The sequence below is a fragment of the Zophobas morio genome, unplaced genomic scaffold (assembly GCF_036711695.1).
Source record: "Zophobas morio isolate AGI-343-1 ecotype UQ-CSIRO unplaced genomic scaffold, CSIRO_AGI_Zmor_V1 ptg000023l, whole genome shotgun sequence".
Taxonomy (NCBI): domain Eukaryota; kingdom Metazoa; phylum Arthropoda; class Insecta; order Coleoptera; family Tenebrionidae; genus Zophobas; species Zophobas morio.
Genome location: NW_026972128.1, coordinates 1,043,151 through 1,065,224, shown reverse-complemented (window position 1 = coordinate 1,065,224; position 22,074 = coordinate 1,043,151). Strand labels below are relative to the sequence as shown.

Sequence of the window (22,074 nt, the reverse complement as noted above, 5' to 3'; positions counted from 1 at the left end):
GCCGATTATCTGTAAAGTTTTAAGAGGATGGACTTTTGGATTTTAAACACCTAACCACTGTAGTGTACTGTAATGTACTGTGCTACTGTGGTAGGTATTTAAAATCCAAAAGTAAGAGCAACATTAGAAATTGTTGCGGATAGAAAGTGAGACAAGGGTGTATTACTAACTCCCATCTTTTTTTGTTTTCCAATACACAGAGGCATTATTAAAAAGCCAAAAACAGCTTAGAATTAGTTACTCCCATAAAAATACTTTATGTTTGACTCCATCATAACGATGTCATTTATGACACTTCCAACAGTCCATAATCTATCACTTTATTGGACTGTAATAGTTATTTACGTGGCAAGCTTAGTAAATTAGCCTTTACGGGCGAGCCGGAATGTTTGCAGGGCGAGCGACGTAGGAGCGAGCTCTGTAATCCGGTGAGCCCCAGTAAAGGCTAGTTGCAAGCGAGCCGCGTACAACGTTTTACTTCCTCTTGCTGAAAATCCTGAAAATGAACAACTTTGGCATCTCTAGAAATTTTACTTGAAATTACAGTCATAGAAATTGTAGTTATTTTTCATAGTTTGCTCCGGTAACTATGGAAAATTGAATTGTTTGAAAATAACGGGACTGTCAATTTGTAAATTCGATTAATAATTTAAATAGTTTAATTTTGTTTCTGAGCTCTGTTAATTGTGGAAATCGATGAAGATGAAGAGTTTGAAGGTGATTTTAACGTTAGTATTAGCACAGTATTAGTGAGATTAAGAAAAAGGCCGACGCAGCGAATGTGTGTTTGATTCCGGTGCTGTCATGATAACGTTTTACAGGCAAGGTGCCTGTAAAGCTGCCACGGTAACGCTTTACAGGCAGGGTGCGTGTAAAGGCTAATTTACCGAGTTAGTTCAGACGACAGTAAACGAGCTTTAACAAGACAAGAGGAAGTAAAGTAATTTAGACTGCAACACAATTCATATGATAGTGACAACTGCAGCGCCTACTAAATATTATAAACAATTTTAAAATGAAGGTGAAAAAGTTGCAAAAAATAAATTCTTTTGTTGAGTCAAATATAAAGCTATGTATGTCACACGTACATAATGCTTTTTATTGAACTTGCCCTTTTATTAGCCTCGCTCGCTTCGCTCGCTCGGCCATAACGGGACGCGTCCAATAAATCTATGCATTATGTACTAGTAACATAAATAGCTATTATATAAAACGACAGCGTTCCCAAATTTATAGAAATATATTTTGGTACGTGGAACCTATTGGTTGACGTGATCAAACATTTTAAATTTATAACTCGGTGTTTTTTGTATATTATTATCCATTACATTCATTTTAAAGAAATTTATTATACGAATAAAGAGGAAAGTTCTTCAAAACTACTACAGATATAAATTTAAAAAAATGAATCCTTTTTTATACAATTTTCATTAATTCCTTTCTTAGCACAGTTTAATCGATAGTTTGTAACTCTTGTCAAATTTTTATTTTTCAGATTTTGAGAGCCATCGAAACTACAGTACAATATTATCGACATATCAGTATATCAGTCGTTAAACGAAGCTGTGTTTCAAATTTAAGAAATCTTGAATATAAGTGAGAAAATCAAACAGAAAGCTATTTTTCTTACTCTTGTAACGAAGTGAATTTTCGCGGGCCGGAAACCGTGACGCGTACCGCGAGAGCGCCGCCGCGGCGGGAGAAGAGAATTCTGGCCTGAAGTATTCATGAGAGAAAAAGTACTGTGGCTGTGTTCAGAAAAGTTTTTGGAAAGTGTGGCAGAAGTGCAGTTCGACCTGACCTTCCCACCTCCGTAAGTACATTTTGGGTCGTCTGCCCGCTTTTGTACCGGTTTTTGAATCGCCGCCCCCGAGCGAAAAACCGTACCACCGTCACCGGTTTTTTTTTCTGTAGTTACCGTCACCGCGCTCCCCTCCCAGGTCGCTGTAGCGTCTTCGCGCGATTTCCAGTTTCAAGGTCGCCACCCCCAGGCCCAGGAGGAGCTCCTCTTGAAGGAAGTCGTCGCTCAGGAGGAACGATCGTGCCGGACGTGTTATTATTTTTCTTGTTTTGTTTTATTGATGTAAATAATTAAGATTAGCCGTAAGATTTAGGAGTATTATTTTAGCCGTATAGCTGGTGGCAGGGAATAAACCTTTGTTAATATTTAAAATATTCCTTGCCGTTTTATTTTATTCTCATGTTTTCGCGGGCGCTCACCACCTGAGATCTGTGTCTCCGGCTTGAGAGCAATCTCGGCGCCCCCTTCCCTGGAGAGCGACCGCTGCTCTTGACCGTAGGCGCCACCCCCGGCGATGTGAAGGTCGCCGCAGACGTGTTTTTAAAGCAGCGACACTAGCCCGCTCAAGGCTTGGCACCCAGGTACGCCGCCACCACACGTTATCGGCGAGATTCCGGACCGTCCCGTCCCACCGGAATTTCGTCGCACTCTGTTCGCACCCACAGTAAACAAACTACATCTACTGTATTTTTTTTTAATTTTTGGACGAGAGATTTCCAAAATAGGAATAAACTTTTCCGTTAAAATTATGTTGTAGTTTGCTAACTTGTCACATTTTTGGCCTTTCTAGTTTATTTAGATGATTGACAGATTACATATTTCAAAAGTACAACCTTAACAAATTGTTTGAAGTTTATTAATTCGACAGAACTTTCCTCGCTTCTGAAGTACCAGTGCAACAAATCCCGCTTCTTTGAAAAATTATAAAATTAGATTTGCAATGTTTGTTTTGTGTTAACCTCTATAAAGTGAAAACCAGAGGCATAAATAACACCCACACAGTCCCTGCGCCGTAGGGGCGCAAATTGCACAAATACGAACAATGTAAAATATATTTTTTCTACAATCGATATAGAAAGTAGGCATTTGACGCTTGGACTTGACAACGCAAAAGTCAAGTTTTCCGAGGAACGTCACTTTGTCGCTCAAGCGCGACAAAATGTACAAAACGCTCGCTAAACCAATTAATCAAATATTCACTGGCCAGTTCATTCCATAGCAACAGGTAAACAAACTTTGGTTTATACAAATTTTTGAGTTTTATTGTTAATAAAATTATTTTTTTTGTTAAAGTGGGACGTTTTTAATTATTGTGCAAACTGTCTTGATTGTAGAAAAAATCTTGTGTGTATTACGAGTGCAAATTCATTACCGATTTCGAGAGATTGCGGCGCTCTCTCAATCGGCAATGTATAATTTTGCGCTCTTAATACACAAATAGCTAATATGTAGATAACCAACGGGAAAAAATGGGTTCTCAGCAATAATAACAAGCTTTAATTTCAAGTGCTTGTTCGGAAGAATTTCGCGTAAAAATGTATTTCATTTGCATGAGTTTGTCGCCACAAAACCGGGGACCATTCGTGCGATGGACTCGTTTGCTATACCTCCTTAGCTTACTCTCGGGAAGCAAAAATTCGAAATTTAGGTGCCTAAAAACTATCGCACATTCCTGGTATCAGGTATAGTATACATATATAAGTATAAGTATAACAAAACTACAACTACGTAGGTCTGTAGCAATTGTCTGAAATCATATAGAACAATTTACATTAGCAGTTTGGGATAAAATTTTTAAACAGATGGTTAGCTAAAGTGATGAGTGACCTCTTGGTTCTCCAGAAAATGACCTGATATTTACTACCAGGGGCAAAGGAGAGCCAACTAGAGACCTCGGCGAGCTGCATAGTAATCTTATGCCCGCTAAACCAATAGAAAGCAAAAAGACACAAAACTTTTAAAATCTAAATAGAGTAACCTGTCGGATTAGACCAGAATTCATCCAGACGCTTCTTTAGCTAAACTATCGACAGTTGCGATAAGATGGAATAAAGTGTAATCGTTTCTTTTAACGTGGATCACATGATGAAGCGAAATTTTAATTCAGTAGATGCTCCAGTAAAAGAAAATTGGAAACGTAACCGAAGGGACTTGTAAAAATATCTGCATCTGCATTCTGGCGATTTGAGTGCATTTGTAGAAAAAAGTTAAGTCTTGATAAAAACAAACACCATAAAGAGACTTATTTCTAGATTGCAAATTCCATGTTGGGCTCTTTAAATTACAAAGAGGAAAATTTAATATGAAACTGTAAGTAACACTCAGGAGGAGAACCTATATTAAGCGAACCCCCGAAGACGATGCATTTTAACTCTCATAAAAAAACAAGCGTTATATATGATAATCGAAGATATTTAAACCCGTTTATCATTTATGGTTCACAAACTACTTACGACAAGCTGATTGTAGGTGAGGACGAAGAATAAAACGCTAAATTCTATTGTTTGGATAAAATAACTGTATTCTCCAAACTGGTTTTAAGGAAAATAAGTAACAATTTTCTTCAACTCGTAATCTAATGGAGGAGACAATGATTCCTAGTTTAAATGAGGATCAACACCAGACATCTTGCCTTTCTATAAATTTATAATGAGACCAGATAAATCTTGGTTTCTTTGTAGCATATTTAGGGAAACTTTAGAGAACGGAATATTTTTTCTTATCTTGTAAATCGCTAATAAATTATCAGCAAAGAGAGTTGCTTTGATCGATTGAGTAATGGAGTTCATTATGTCGTTTATATATCTATTAATAACAGGTAATGTTAATGACTAAACCTTGCAGGATACCATTTTGGACAGGATACCATTTTGGAGAAGTGGCTTATTTGACCTATGATATTGCAACGTAACTTAAAAGATCTATTGTTCAGAAAAGGTTATTGGTTTCCTAGGTCACAAGTATTCTATTTTACTTGTTTTTAAAAATTTCATCTTCCAGACATTCTCAGTGAAAACTGTTATGAATGTGTGTTATTGTCCAAAAAACAACGAAACGGTAAATATAGATTATTTCTATATTTCTCCAACAATTTGGAAGAGTGAATATTGTATTGATTACTTGTTACTTGCCCCTTTCTTCTCCTATGTTTTCTAGTTTTATGTATATATATAATTAAGAAAATTGTGTATATATACGAAGTTTTTTCACTTAAAACATTGTCTTTTTACACAAGTTACCATTCCCTCGGTCTAGCTTTTTTCACGGCCGTTTTCTTTTTAATATCATTATCTTAATTAGAAATCTCCATAACAATTGAGTATGGACTTGACAACTTTTTGCAACCCTTGTACCTACATCTCATCTGCTTAAACAGGTTTTAATGGTCTAAACTAAATGGTAAAAATATGTTTTTATTGTTCACCTGTTCTCTCATGTTTTTTTTTTCGTTTGATTTTTTTTCATTTGTAACCAATCTCGCTAGATAACTTATACGATAAGGAATGAGAATATCGTTCGAAACCTCAGCTATCTGAAATTTCGTGGTTTTGTTCATACACATTTCTCGTAAAATGTGTATGCCAATTTTCAGATAATCTTGACGAAATACTAGCTTGTTCGGGGAAATAATAATTTTTCTTGCAGTTTTGATTATTCGGTTAAAAAAAAATGGACAACAATTAGAATTAACATTTTCAGACTTAGGGCCTGTTTATAGAATATTTTAATTGAGATTAAGTTAATCATGCATTTAGCGACGTCTGATTGGCGTAGCGTCGATCACGTGGTACTTTAACGTCGTGTTAAAAATTTAATAGTAATCAAATATTTAATTGAGTTTTTGTAAACTTGGTCTTATTCTTCAATTTTGTGATTTCCTTTCAGAAAAAACGGGCTTTAATATCGCCTTTGAATCACTTTGAAAATAATAATAAATTATTATCTATTAATAGAATATTATTTATTATTACCGCCGCAAAGCTGCTTTTCCTCAGCTGTAAGTCTATTTAAACTTCATGAAATCGAATAGCAAATACAATAAATAAAATTTGGAGGATACAGAATACAAATAACTTATAAAAGTCTGTTTACTTCATATAATTTATTAGAGATAAAAATCCAAAGATATAGCTCACAATTTAACAATTTCGCACCATTATTTACTTTATAAACAAAATAAATCACTTCCGATTAAACACATTCGAATATCCTATATTTATCTGTGTAACATCTGCCTTGAAACGATCGATGTGTGAAAACAGCATTGTGTGTTCGATTTATTAACACTTTCTTACGGGAAATATTAAAATAGCCAGACGAAATCGAAGCAGAGCTGGTCCGCTTAACAGTGACGATCAGATAAATCGTGACAAAAAAAAATATAAGTAAGCTCTGCTGAATTCGTGGAATTTTCGAGCTTTTATAAATTTGATTTCCAGGAAAACTAAATGAAAACCGCACCTACGCATGAAAAAAGAATGAGTCATTACGCTGACTCTTTAGAAATGCATTTAACGAGGCTCTATTTTTAACTGAAATTAATTTCGTGATTTTCATTATTTCACTCTTCTCATTACGCGCAATCGAAATCGTGATTCATTCGTGGAACAAGTCGATGAACGTCAGTATTTATTTTTACTTCTTTTTCAACGAGAGCGGAGGATAAAAAATCAGCGTTTAATCTGTCATTAAGGAGGTGTAGGATAAACTACAATTTGTTTTGAGTTACATTTAACTAGTAATTAACTCAGTGTAGCAGAGTCAACAATGAAACGGGCAGTTAGATACTAGGTTCAACAAAAGATGTTTACTTTTAGTCTTAATTATGTTCTCGGAATGACTTCAGTGTGTGCGTATTTTGTTTTCGACGAAACAAAACGTCTCATAAATAGAACGCTTTCGCTGGTTATTCGTTCGATTTTAAATTGGAAGTGCGAAATTTCGTTATAAATAATTTGCGCAAAACAATAAATTTTATCCGTAGAAAACAAAGTCTGTGTATAATGGGATCCAGTTTATTCATTGTATAAATAAATAAATCGAAGGCTTAAGTACACCAAAATTTCCATATAAGTGTAACCAGCTGTCCATTTTTCGTAGAGACAAATTATAGTTAAATTTTTACGTTTTTGATAAGGTAAATTAAATTAGAAAATATTCTACGATAAATAAATGCACCTGACAATATATTGCATTGTAACACAGTAACAAAACTAAAAAACACAAAAAACTATATTTTTAAATTAAACAACATATCGAATGTTTGTTGAAATAAATCCAATTTAATATTAAAAGTTGGTTAAAAATCAAGGAAATAAATATTTATCACAACGCAATAAAATCTGAAAATCAATACTTGTTGATTCTGGAGTGGTCCTTGGATTAACTAAATTATTAATACATGGTTTGATAACAGTCAAATTTATTATCACCACCTCAACTCAAATTATAGCACAGTACAAATTAATGTTCTTCTACATTACGTATCACGATCAAAGACAGCTAATTTGTGTGTAAATGAGGAAGTATAATATGACAGTATTGGAATTCCACGAACATATTTGTGGAAAAACTGATAAGAAAAGCATTAGTCTTGATGGCAGTCAAGTACTTTTTCATATGTTTGAATTTTTCAGGCGTATCATTCTGGAATTATTAAATTTTCAATCAAACGTGAGTACAATTCATACATCGGTAACAACCCTCTTACATAAAACGAACGAAATCTTATTGTATAGTTACATATGAATGATATTAAATATTTCCTTATACAGATGGAAAAAGTTTGATGTAAATTTAACAAAATAAAAAATAAAAGCTGTAGTATTTTGAAGCGAGTTCGTTTCGAGAACAAATGTTAAAATTTCTATGTAAACACCTAAAAGTTTTATTGCGATAAAATCGCTTTTAGTTAATAAGCAGTTGCTATTTGTAATTGGTTTTGCTTTGTTGCTTGATTTGTGAACTTTTCGATTAGTGCGAACACAACGAATATTGTATCGGTATACAAGTTGTATGACATAAATCTGTTCCAACTGAACGATATTCGAAACAAATATTTGGAAAGCTCGTACCTCTGACCCTGAATAATCAAACAGATTGATGGCTGACTAAGAGCAGTGTGATGAAATATTGTGTACATTGACATAATAGGAGACTTTAATTAAGTTTAAATTATTGGAAAATACATTTTCCAAATCAACAAAAACTAATGAAGCGGAGATCTGTTCAAAAATGAAAAATGTATTTTAATTGACGAACGTACATGTAAAAAGGCGCTATGTTGGTAAAAAGTGGTATAACATAACTTTACAACTAAACTAAATGATTAGGATTACAGAAAATAAAATGATGAGAACTCTCTCAACTTTGGAATAAAACTGAGTTAGGTTTGAAATTTACATTGGAAAATATTTTAAAATTTGGCATTACCCAACTCTAGTTGAACACACAGTAATTAATTTATGTTGTGCTACTCTTTAGTAATATCAATGTTTCTGTTTTGTAGTAAAAGTAGAAATCCCTTCTCAAAATAAGTCTCTATATGTTAAATATATGTGAGATAATGACAATCCCCGCGTAAAATTACTTAAAACATATTTATATGAATGTCAAAATTTTTTATTGACAAAAATGTTTTCTAACTGGTTACAGTGCGTGAAAAAATACATTAAAATAAGTGAAATTAGACGATTAAATCCGGTTAGATCCACTTCAGAAAAAAATCTACTTTTAACTGTGATTTAATCTAATTTCAACTTTAATCTATCTTTTAAGTAATTACAAGAGATCACTGTGCCATTCAGCTTCTTTAAAAGCTTCTACAATAGTTCTAATTAAGGTATCTCTTTTCCTTAGAGTTTCATTAGTGGAACAACTATAAAAAACCGTTTATATTTAACACTGTACTTTCAGTCTTCTGGTGTAGGTATATTTTACACATTTCATACAGAACTTATTTTATTATCAACTATTAAATACATGCAATAAATTAAATTTAATACCTAAAGTCTTACTTGTAAAACCAATTGGATTACAAGTGAACTTCTTATCTCGTATTGTTAGTCTATAAATTTTCGGTTGATGTTATGATAACGCAAATTTAACGCACTTAATTAACAGTTACCGAATCAGGTCCAATAAATATGTATATGTCGTAAATATTAGTTGTCACAGAAATATAGCGTATATTTAAAGACCCTTCATCAAAAACAAGTATTGGAAATTTTAAGAGAACAATATCTTAAAGTGGCAGCAACAATAACAAAAATCCAGGTGAAACTCACTAGGCAGGTGAGGTAAATATCATTTCTCTTCCCCAGTCATAGCATGAGGGCTCAATTCTAAAGCTTTTATGGTCTCTTCCGAAATCAGCCCTTTTCATACTTAAATAGTATTGTTGTGAATTTAATAATTTAACTGACACTGAATTTGAAATGAATTCAAATATGTGTATATTTATCTTCATCAACACTAAACATAATTTCACGGAATGCTGTAAATTTCACCATAATGAGGTGAGCTGTTTCGAGATAATTGAATTATCTAATAATAATAATTGTCACAATTGGTTTTTAAATAACATTTTCGTGACACGTTTAAAAAATAAAAAAGGCACAAACGATACCGTATTCATGGGGAACTTTTCATTAAAGATAATTTAATACTTCTAGTAGTTTATTTTTTTATAAAGAGCGTGCTTTTTTTGTAAAGCTGAATACTGTTACTCTTTAAATATGAGCACACGCTTTAGTACTAAGTTACTCACACTCTTTTAAGTATCATAGTCCTTAAAAATTAAAAGCAAATTTACTTATGGTAGATATATTTACTGAGAAGAGAACATGTCGTTTACATACATGTATTTTTTGCTTTTATTAAATTTGAATTTTGGATTCTTTTTTATGGAATTGTAGTGTTTGTCTTGCAATAGACATTTTATTGATTCTGTTCTGAAAATTTATTTCAAGAATATTATTATTCGTATTAATCATTAAAGATTTACCAGAAGTCAGAATTGTAGGACTTTTGGAGCAGCATAAACTAAAGTTATTTTTAACTACACAGAGTGTTCCTTTTCTGATGCGCAACATACAACTTGATTTTTTAAATGAAACTCCTTGTACATACACTGATTGATGTCATCTTAAGCTTTAGAGGCATATTTTATTTCACTTCCAATACGACGAAGAACTTTAGTTACTTTTAACATCTATGTGTATTTAACTGAAATACCAACACAAGTTGGCTATGTAAGGTAAGAAGTTTTGTGATAATGTCAATAAAATTGATTCTTAGTATATACAGCGTAAATAATTTTTTTTAATATTATATAATTTTTAAGTATTCCTATCTTAGTTTTTGCATTTTATTTTTGAATATCTTAATGTTTTATTCTTTTTCTATTTTCTGTTAAAAAAAATAATAATAAAAAAAACACAGAGACTTTCAACTCTACTTAAATACTTACATACTTAACAAAAATACGAAGAAGAAAGAGTGGAATAAGATCCACTAATAATTGCAGGGTCTTCTATTTGAAAAAACTCCGATGATTATATGAAAATTGTACTTTATTTAATTTAACGATCAATTTTATTAGCACTGTAACAAACCACATAAGTTTATGTATCCACCCATGAAATATGCAACACTTATTGCGATTCTTGTGAATCTATGCATTATTCAAGAAAGCTGAAATGATTTGGCAACATCAGAATTTAAAAACTAAAATATGCTTGTAAAGCCTGACACGAGATCAATCTCTCTTAACTTAAAGATCTCTAACGTGGTAATCAGTTTTAGGAACTATAAAATAATTATGACTTGGAACACACAAATTAACTTGACAATCTATGCTTACAAAATACTGTCGAGTTTTTTCGAAAGTGACCATCATCTTTGTTTCAAACGGAATATTCGTCCTGTGTTCATGATGTAATCCATTTGATATTATTGTGTTATTAACGAAGCAGAAAATATCAAATTATTAATGAGAATAATTAAATATTTTTATTAACTTAACATATGCTACGAGATTCAACAGTAACTAATGATGATAAATATTTAAAAAGGCCTCCATCGACGTCTAAACCTAATTACTTCTCCTCGAATAATTGTATAATTAAATTTTGTTGAGGAACGACAAACAAATTTTGATTAGCATCTTACCATTTAAGTGGTAATCAAAAAGTTAATTCAGGAGATCAAAGTAATCGTTTTCTTAGTTTTATAGATTATTTATACAGGGTGACTGCGAAATAAGTGCAAATAATTTAACCACGGCATCCCCCACCCTAGTAGAGCCGAAATATAGAAAAAACAAATTAAAAATCGAATGGGGCAAAACCCCCATGAACGACCCTCGATACGAAGGCACTGAGCCACCTTGTAAACAGAGTTGGAAAAACGTTCGAATAAAAACGACCTAAACACTTTCAGTTTCAATTAAAAGTAAAACCGACTTTTTGCTGCTTATCATTCGTTCATTCATTTACTCATTCATCATTGTTAAAGGTCAATGTGAAAGTTTTTTGGTAATTTTGATTCTGATGGATGTTTGGTCCTTGTCACAACGATTTTAGATTGTTTATTGGAACAGAAATAAGAGCAACTTAGAATGCTACTACCTTTTTACAAGAAATGTTGAAAATGTTGTCCTTGACTAGCAATACAGGCGTCAGAGCGTTGCAAGAGGTGTGTTGATAGGTAAAAACCACTTTCACTCGTTGAAGCTCTTCGATAATTTCTGGACACTGTTGATTTCCACAAACAAACTGTTTCATCCAACCGATACACATTTATCGAAAACCGTCTCTTGCAATCGTATTTCTGGACGAGCATGTGGAGTTTGATCGGACAAAAAGTGAGTTACACAACGTGGACAATCAGCGGGCTCCAAACCCTTTACTTTGTCAACATGGTATGGATGTGGCCGTATTCTTTTAATGTAGGATGCACTACAAGCTGTGAAAATCCAACTTCTTCTTTCTGTCCTATCACGGCCACGATCGTGAGTTTGAAGTTGAAGGTACCATGATCTCGGAGTTTTTCTGTCACTCATGCAAATGTTCGCCCACACCAATTACCATATCGACACAATCTGCATGGGAAAACTCCACCATAAACCGATTTCACCGACCGCTCGATGCTAACTGGCCCTTCTCGTGTTTTTCACGTTGGGATTAAAAAAGTGCCTGATAAAGTCACTTTTTTGGTTTTTAATCCGACTCGCTCTATTCCATTCATTGTAGTAATTATGTAGGTCACAAAACAGTTCAGCGGCGTGTACAACAATTTACATTTAATTTCAAATAATTTTTTCTAGACACTGCTACTACTTAGGACCGTGAATTTTACCCAGTGACATAATCATATTGTGAGCTATTCCCCATTTTTTTTTTGCATGTATTTCGCAATCGCCTTGTATATCTAGTAAAATCGTCAAAGAACTCTCAGACAGTCAAGAATTCTTTTTTGTTCAACAATGTTATGTTTGTGAAACTTACTGAACTATTTTCAATTCTTTCTCTAATTGTACAAGTGTTAAAAGGATTACTTCAAAATTTGCATTTAATAAGTACTGTAATTTGCAATATTTAAGTTTGGTTCTCAAATAGGGACAATTGGAACATTTCACTTCGGAGTTTTAGGATTATGGTACCTACTAATAATAATAGGCAGATACATTCATAAAACTTTTAATTCCTGTATGTAATACATAAACAGCTTCACGGTCGAATGTCACCCTGATCGTAAAGCGCAAGATTCACTGTTTCAAAATCAGAATTACACAAACGAATAATTCCAAATAAAAAGATGTAGTTAAGAATTCATTTCAGCATAGTTATTTGTTACATTTATTTATAAAATTGTATTTCCTAAAATTGGACCCCGGCAAAAATTCTTTTAAAGTTTCCTCCATGGAATTATTTAGCAAACAATTCCATACTTGCCACCAACAGAAACGTGTTTCCTGTTATAATAAAAACAGAAGCTATAATAGTATATTAAAAAATAATTTTACATTAAGTATGTTATTTTAGACTACGAATACCAGAAAACAACAGACTACTGCTCTAAACTGTCTTATCAAACGTGTATTTTATACTATTTTTTCTACTTCGCACTTTTTTTCTCATTTTAAAATAAAAGCTGGAATTTTAAAAATTTTGAGATATTTTGTGGCAATATTTGAAGTTTAAATAATATTCAGAATAATTTATTATCAGCAATGCGTGAAGTTGAAGACAATATTACGTCTTCCAAAATACGGAAAATTGCCCGATATGTTTGGTATGCTCTAGACTTCTAGAGCTCCACTGGTGCAATTAGATGAATCACGTCACAGTAAAACTGTTAGCGGTAAAAGTAATTTTCACCAAAATGTTATGACAAATCCCTTTGCCTGACAATCCTGGCTTTAATCCAAGTATATATCCAATTTGGGTGATTTAATAGTTCGGTTATGAATGCGAAGTAGAAAAAATAATTAATTTTAATTATTAATTTACAAATTTGTTTCCGACATACTTTTCAATTTTAAAGTAATTTGGAAGATGATAATAATATGTATTAAAGTAACGTTTTAGAAGTTTCTGAAAAAAAAAATGAAGTTAAGCAATATTTTGTTTTACGTTTTAGAGATAAATGGCTTTAAACCGTATTAGCACAGACAGCTGACTGAAAATATTGAAAATCATTAATCCCAAAATGTTTACAATAATGTAAATTCAACAAACTAGATATAAATAATTGACTATTTATTTGTCTGTATTACGTTTATGTATATAGAATGTTTTCGTATGCTGTAACTATGTGGGGACTATTTTTAGTCGCACACTTAACGGCATATGCATGTAAATCTATGATTATTATAATTACGAGCATTATTACGTTACCTAGGAAATAATGTGATACTAATTCACTACTTAGGACTACTAATTACGAATATTTATCACATATTTTTTTTTAGAAATAAGAATCACAGTGTCCAAATTCCACACACGTTTAAAGACAGAATGAAGAAAATTAATACTCCTTTAAAAGGCGTTTTATGTTGGCAAATCTTCCCAATCAAAAAGTAGGCATCTCAAGAAGTTAGTGATGATATATGTTTCGAAGAAGTTGTATCCATACATTTATGCAGGTATCCATTTTAAGTATAGAAAACTAAATATTTTGCTCGATTTTTTTCACTCAGATGGACTAGCCGAATGTTGCCAAGACGTCAAAAACTAATGTTACATCAACTTAAAACGTTTTGATTGAAAAACCGCATGCTATAGAATCTTAAACAAATTCGGTTTTTAAAGTTGTTCTTGCACTTTTTCTTACAAAAAACTTTTTAACTTGACAAACTGTCCTATTTAAGAAAACAAAGTTTTATCTTTTGCAAAAGTAAATTAATTTGGTTGGCATTAATCTTGTCGAGATAGTTAACCAAACTAGACACTTAACTTTTTAACAAAATAAAACACTTCTTTGATTATATAATATTTTCTCGTAAAATATTGCTACACGTATTTCGGATCAAATTACCGTACTCATATTTAATTTACTACATTTATTAATTTCCAGTCATAATTTATGCAAAGAATGCATGGATTGGTTTAGGTATGCAGATCACATTGTTGTTTGTTTTATTTAATGCTACTAGTAGAGAATCGGACATATTACATAATTATATTAATTCTTTACATAGTAAAATTAAATTTACAATTGAAATAGAAAATAATTAATTAATTTCCTAGATCTCAGCATTGGTCACCATAAAACTTATCATAAATTTAATATCTGTTATAAACCTACGCACACCGACACTACGATTCACAAAAATTCTTTACACCCATAGAATCACAAATCTGTCACTGTCTGAAGATGGCACTTTGTACCGAAACACATGTACAATAAATTATTTTACACAACATTTTTTTTTACTTTATTTAAACAGTTAATTGTCGAGAATTGTTTAAAAATAGACACTTTGTTGGTTTCGCAATTAATAAATAAATATACATATATAAATTTAAAAATTAAAAGATACATACATAAATACAATAATCTAGAGTCTCAATTTTGCCAAATTATCGTTTTTGTTATAGTAGCTATTTTCCCTGAAATTTTTACTTAAATGTTGCATAAAATTAGTCTAATCCTATCATTCGAAAATTTGCTGACGTCATTTTAAAAAAAATATGTATTAATAGGTTTCTTAAAAAATGTTCCGGAAGTGCATATTATTAGTCTTGCTTCAAAAGAAATGGATGCAAAGATAAACTGAAACAAATTAGCGCAAGTCTACAAAATATTCAAAAACAATGTAATCCCCCCCGCCCCAAAATCCTTCGAAATTTACTTACAATTTACAGTTTTGAAAAACTGATTAAACTTCAAGTGTCACCTCTTCCGCATTCACATTTGCCCAATAATATAAATGTAAAAGGCCAATAAGCCAATAACGCAGCATTCTTTTCACACACTCTGAAACTTTTTCAAAAACCACAAATACCTTAAAGCTCCCGAAAGTGTCCCACCTGAAGCTCATGGCCCGCTATTGCTCACCAAAAAATCCTTCCGCGACATTCCAAACGAACTCACTCAAATTTGCGCAACTAAACTTTCGCTCTGTCGGAAAACAGTTGCATTTTTCGCGCCGCTTTCACGAAGACGGTGCGGAAACTGAGTTGCGAACACCGAACGTTTGAAGATAGCGCAACTGTACAGTGCGCTCGCGCCAGAGCTTTTCTTCCGGGCTTAACGCATTTACGAATTCCGGTCCGCCCGGAAATTCGCAGACAAGGGTTATGAGACTGTTTCAGTTGTTTCTCTTTTCGAAAAAAATTATCGTTCCAGTGTGCCGTTTACTGCGCCGCTTTTTTTTTCTTTGTTTTGACAGAGGTTTTCACACACTACTCGACAGCTGTAAGTCATTCATAACAGTACACAAATTCAAATACTTGTCTTATTTTCGTTTGCTCTTATGGTGGCTTATTTTTAACGGTTGTTTAGACTTTATCAAAACAATAGTGTAGGTTAAGATTATACAAGATTTCCTTGGAACGGATTGCGAAGGCCAAGAATGCGGTCGGGTGTTTTGCTGTTTGGGTTTGAGACGGTGTGGACTTTGTGGTGGTTTTTATGGTCTTGTTTCGCAATGGATTATGCTTAATGAAGACACAGAGAGCGTCATGAAAAAAATTCTTACGTCAGTTTTTGGTCACAAGTTAAACACGGAACAACTGTCATAACAAAAAAACATAATAAAATTAACCTTATTAAAATATTTTTGTTTGTATCAGAGTTTTATAGGATGATACGTTGTTAACAAGTCAACAAGTTTAAAAATTACCTACATATTTTGATTGGATGTTTAGGGCTATTTTAGGGCAAATAATTAATTTCTGAAAACTTTGTTAAAGTTAAGTTGTACTGAAGCGTACACATCGTATCATCGAAACAAAATTTGTAAAAGAAAGTTATAAGGGAACTATGATGTCATCGATATTTTTGAATATCTTAGATTTTTATTACATAAATTAAAATACAGTATATTATTACTTTGTAACAAAATATATACAACACAAATTTAAATAAATTTTATGTTTCAGCTCAAACAAAAATTAGATTTTTACTTCCCGAGGGTAAGCTAAGGACGTATAATAATTGAGCCCACCGGGCGAAATGCTGCTTTTATGTTTTCTCGACGTTTCATGACCCCTATAGTACGAAAAAAGTAGTCTCCCGTTTTCGTCTGTCTGTCTGTATCCATTTTTATGCGACACATAATCTCCGAAACTGCTGCACCGATTGTTGTCAAATTTTATAAGTATATTGTCACGACCGGGTCGGGGAAGAGATTGGTAGAGCTAAGGATAATTACCCGATCCGACGTTAAGAATAAAAATCCCAAATACATTAAATAAACTAAATATATTTCAACTTACATTACAAATTCCATCCTTAGGGGGTATGGTGCATCACTTCACTTCTCTCACTTTTCCTTCCCCTGTCCCTAGTTAGTACCGACTGCCCCTTTCGTCAGTCCGCACTCCCCCCCACCTAAACTTCCGTAATGCCAGCAAAAAGAGGTTTTTGCTGACATCCCACAAGCATGGCATGAGGCAATCTTTACTTAACTAGGGCAACTAGCAGTTTCGTGACAATATTAGAAGTATCAAGTAGGTGGTTAAATGCTACCCAAAATTCGTATAATCATCCCTATCAACCGTCATGACGTCATTTCAATGAATTGTATTTGAAAATGATTTAAATGTTGTGAGTATACAAAAATATACTCGCATACTTGTATACGAATCTGCTTTCAGCTTTTTCGCTAAATGTTCGAATTTTCACAAAAACATTTGCAACGTATAATAATTATAGTGGACCAAGAGCTATAAGGTTATATGGCCATCATAAAATCATCCCATTGTGTCGAAGTTAAGTTGTTTACAATAGAAAAGGTTTTAGGGTCGTAAATAACGTGCCCATTGCAGCTCGACCGGCTGTTGTGGTTTCGTTCAGGAGCGACTTTCACTAAATATGAAAATCCACCACTCCACTATTTCTTTACTACCTGCAGCCGCTGAGGGTTCTGAAATAACCACTCTCTTTGAAAGCCGACCCTGTTAAATGTGAGCAAGAATTGTTTAGAAGAGGATTTATTGCCAACCGGTAAGCTTAGTGCGAACCACACAAAGGGGGTATTTATTTGCGGTCAACTACTTTTATGATGGTCATATAACCTTATATCTTTTGGACAAGTATACGTCATAGTACCAACACCTGACGGAAGTCCCCGTGGCGCAGTGACTAAGTCGGGTACAAGAAGACCTGCGGCGAAGCCGTGCGACATGCGGTAGTGGGTTTGATACTGAACTTTTGGCCGTTTACTTTTTTATCTTGCATTGGTAATACTCTGCGACTACTTTGTTTTTGTGCTGTGACTAGTATTACTCATGTTCATGACGTCATTACAAATTTTTTATTGGTCAAATTAAGAACGAGTCACACCATTTTCTCGAAAATGTGAAAAACACGTCTTTATAATATTAATGATAAAACAAGAATTATAATATTCAGAACATTTTGTTCGATTGTGGTTTAATTAATAATAATTTTAGTCCTGTGTTTTGAGAAGACAAACTCATCCAAATCAAAATAATTTCTACGTGACATTCTTTCGATGTATACTTAAACATAAATAAACACTTGAGCTTCAGATTGCTATTACCGAGTGCTGAAGGACATTTTATCAGGTTACTTATATGCTTTAAATATATTCTACATTGTCCGTATGGTACAAAGGCTGCGGGGGTGTTATTTATGCTGCTGGTTTTTACTTTACAGCGGTTATCGCAAAACGAAAATCGGATTATACTTATAACCTTCGACCAATTTATTATTGATCAAATTAAGAACCATTTAATTACGATCAAATAAGAATAATACTAATTACATTGAAAACACTCTTCCGTTGGTTATTTGCTTTAAATATATTTCATATTGTCCGTATGTCTGCGAACCGCATCTCCACGAGTGGTTTCTAATATAAGTATAAAGGTTATCAGAAAACAAAATTTTACAATTTTTCGAAGAAGCGGAGTTTGTCGGACTGTACTTCAAGAGCGAGGGAAGTTCTGTCGAAGTAACCTTTGACCAATTTTTTTATTTTACTTTTTATGGAAATGGGGTCCCGTAATAATTACTTCTGATTCAGCCAACAATCGATTAAGTAAATAAATAACTGCCTGTGAGAGTTCGTCTGTCAATTCCACTTAAAATGGCGTTAAACGAAAATTCTGTATTTTTACTTTTCGAGCATAAGCTATGTATGTGATATCCATTCGGTGAATAGTTACTTTCATGTTTTCTCGACATTTTTCATGACCCTTACAGCTTGAAACAATAGATCTCCCGTTTCCGTGTGTCTACCTGCCGTCTGTCGTCTGTGTCGATTTTTATTCGAGAGATATACTCCGAAACTACTACAAATTTTATTCATTTTAAATAATGTTAAATCATGTTTAATATAATAAGTTTAGATTCGTTCCAAAAAATACAAAAATGATATTGAACACATTTCTTTAACAACAGTTGTCACTTTTTTGTACCGTAGAATTTCGAGCACGCCTACAAAACACGTGAAAGGTATCCTGTATTTTAGAGCTTTTGTCTCAACTTCATTTTGACATCAAATTTGTAGTGGCTTATTCTAATAGGTTCTTCGGTATTGTTATTATTAGGATATACCACAAAAAAAATTGACGCTGAGAGAAAGAGAGACAAGTCCAAAAATATTATAAAAATATAGCTTGGGACAGTTTCAACATTCATAGATATAAATAAATTCAAATACTATTTAATTTTTACTATACACAAAATCAAAACAAATAACAAATGTTTTTGTGCAAATATTTTGTAAAGTGTTTGTCAAAAAGACCTTATTTAATTATTTAAATCCTATTACATTTTTTTCTTTTTTTTAATACAAAAATTAAATTTGTAATACAACTTTTAATCAGAACACTTGTGAAAATAATTTTAAATTGTAACATTAAATGAAAAGTAAAATTTATTATTTTGTCAATTTATTGTTTCATATTTGTTTAGTTTAAACTCCTGGTGGGGATTTTTTTAGAATGTTTTTAAACTTTTGGGAAGACGGGTTAGGTTTTGTTACGTTTATCGGTTACGGTATCTCTGATTCATACTTGCGGTGGGGATAATGCGTTGACCATCGCAGCTAGTCTTAACCAGTTTCAGACATTTTAAGGGTTTATTCAATTATATATGTATGTTTTTTTGTTGCTTGGAAATCAACCGTGGTAATCAATAACTTAATTAAATGTGTATTTACCATATATCTAATAGTACTATATTGCTAACAGGCCTCAAAAGATTCCGAAAACATAACGGTAGAGCATTATATCGGACCTCTCTGTCTCTCTGTGGTACCAAACAGTACTGCGCATGCACTCGTACTTGGTTGATTTGTAGTGGATAGCGTGACTGGATGCGTTTTGACATTTCGTACTTTCGCTTCTATTTTGTGTACATGCGCACAGACCCTCGGTACTCTTATAGACAGAAAACAACATCTTCTGTCTCTCTCTGTCCGTGAACACCGTTTCTATGTTACTTCTGAAGCGCTAGCAATATAGTACTATTAGGTATATGGTATTTACAAAATCACAATTACAAATCAAAAACACTGTTAATTACGACACAAGTTGTTTTTCCAGAGAACATTTATGTAAATGAAATAATAATACAAAAAGATATGGTCCCAGGGATTCTATAAAATGGAATTAATTGTACAGCAATGTAAAACACCAATCCCAGGATCGCCATTCACAGCCGTGTGCAACTTTTGTTATATGATTTCTGCAAATTAATTTAGTAAACCATAAAGGGAGATAACAAAATTGTGCTCCAAATATTAATCAATGAAAGGACGTTATCGCACATTATTTATTAAATGTGGGTGGCTGAAAAATCATGCACTTCAAAAAGAAGGAATTTCAGGTATTTTTCTGCAGGCAGAGAACGCTCTTCGAACTTAATTTCAAATATGTTGGAAGGTACGTAATTACATCCCTCACACAATTTTTAATAACTCTGAATTCAATGTTTATGAGCCATTATTAAATTCTTGTTATAACTAATATTTACTGATTTCTCTTGGATGAAATTCACTAACATGCAACCAAACAATTAGGTAATTTTTATTTGTGAATAAAGCACAAAACATGCACATGTCATCCGATGTTGTACTTCTGGGAGGCAGATGCCGCTATTCAAATGTTTCTAACCAGACGATTTTTATTACCGAACGAATGCAAAATCTAAACAGTGTTCGTCGAAATGTTATGTTGAATATCCCGTGCTGCTGCAGCAGAGCTTTCGGTGTGGTTCGATTTATAATGTCGACTTCAGACTGAAAGCCAAGTTTCTACTTGTTATGCATATATTATTATACAAAATGTCTATAAATGAATGTGTCATCTCATAACGTGCTGTGAATTTAAAGCTCTCTGCCTTTTGCCGCCTTGTTGAAATAAAAATCTGTTAGTTGGATGAATAACGTTAATTTACTTACATACTTCACAATACCCTTAGAATACAACTTGGTAAATGATTTGCTGAAATTTTGTTGTAAGCTTTCCTTTGGGTCTTCAACAAACTAGATTAACTAACATTAAGTTTTGCTAATGATTCGGCTTTGTTTATATTTCTTGTTGCTACAAATCAGTCCACAATACCTCATTGTTGCATTGTAGAAGTTTCCACAAAGTATACATTTGAAAATTCGACGAAATATTCTTTATCAGTCAATGAACTACAGCAAAACCTACTATAATAAATTAATTATTGTGAACTATACAGGCTGATAAGTTTTTGAGGCGGGACCTTCAAGTTGTGGCGACACAATAATACGTAGTAGTAGAAAGATAAGCTCCTCCGTAGTCTAGTGGTAAGGGCACCCGCCCGGCAAAAGGTAAACGTGCGGTTCGATTCCCACCGGAGAAGCAACATGTTTCTTTGCTTACCCTACAAAGTTATTATGGAACACTGCAAATTTTTATATGGGCTGGTTGGTCTCTTTTTTGGATTTACAAGCATGTTGTCACGGTTAGCAACAAGTTACAAAACCGATTTGTCTTCACAAAGGAGGTTTGGCAGATGCTAGGTATTTCGCTAAGAAACGACGAAATGCTTGGGTCAGCAAAGGGGACTTGGAGAGTGACAAATTGAGGATAATTATTATTAGACAATTGAATGTCTGACTTTAAACTGATACACCACAAATAATTTTCAGTTCTAGCGGCGTTTCCTCAGCAAATGTGCCTCTTGACTCAGTGATGTTACAGCTAAAAAGTGTTGTAAATGAGAAAGTTTATAAAATTATAGTTGTTGTCGTTTTACAGAGCTGAAAAGACAATCATGCAGATTTCTATTATACCTTTATGCATTTACTTTTCGTTTTTGTCACAGAACGATGAGCTTAAGATGATAACAATTTTAATTCTTTAAGAAATAAATCCGTACCGAAAAGTTTATTCGTTCTATGGTACTGTTTGTACTCACAAGGACGGGGAAAGTTCTATATAAATAATTTTAAATATTTTGTTTGTTCAAAATGAAACATATTAAATATTTGTTTGAGCATCGACGGTGAGGGTAATTGGTACCCAAATTTGACAAGTTGGTAATAAATGCAAAATACAAGTCTGTGATAAAAGCTAATTATTCGGGAAATATTCTCCGTC

The 22,074-nt window shown here is 32.9% G+C and overlaps 1 protein-coding gene across 6 annotated transcripts in view; it reads right to left on the bottom strand.

Moving 5' to 3' along the window:
- LOC135134452 (orexin receptor type 2-like) overlaps positions 1 to 15,465 on the bottom strand; it is a 185,637-nt gene extending 170,172 nt beyond the window's left edge. For all 6 annotated transcript variants that reach the window (XR_010281312.1, XR_010281313.1, XM_064063133.1 and 3 more), the window contains exon 1: positions 15,312 to 15,465. The gene's annotated coding sequence lies outside the window, so the exon portion shown is untranslated. The remainder of the gene's footprint in view (positions 1 to 15,311) is intronic.
- Between the last annotated feature and the right edge of the window lie 6,609 nt (positions 15,466 to 22,074).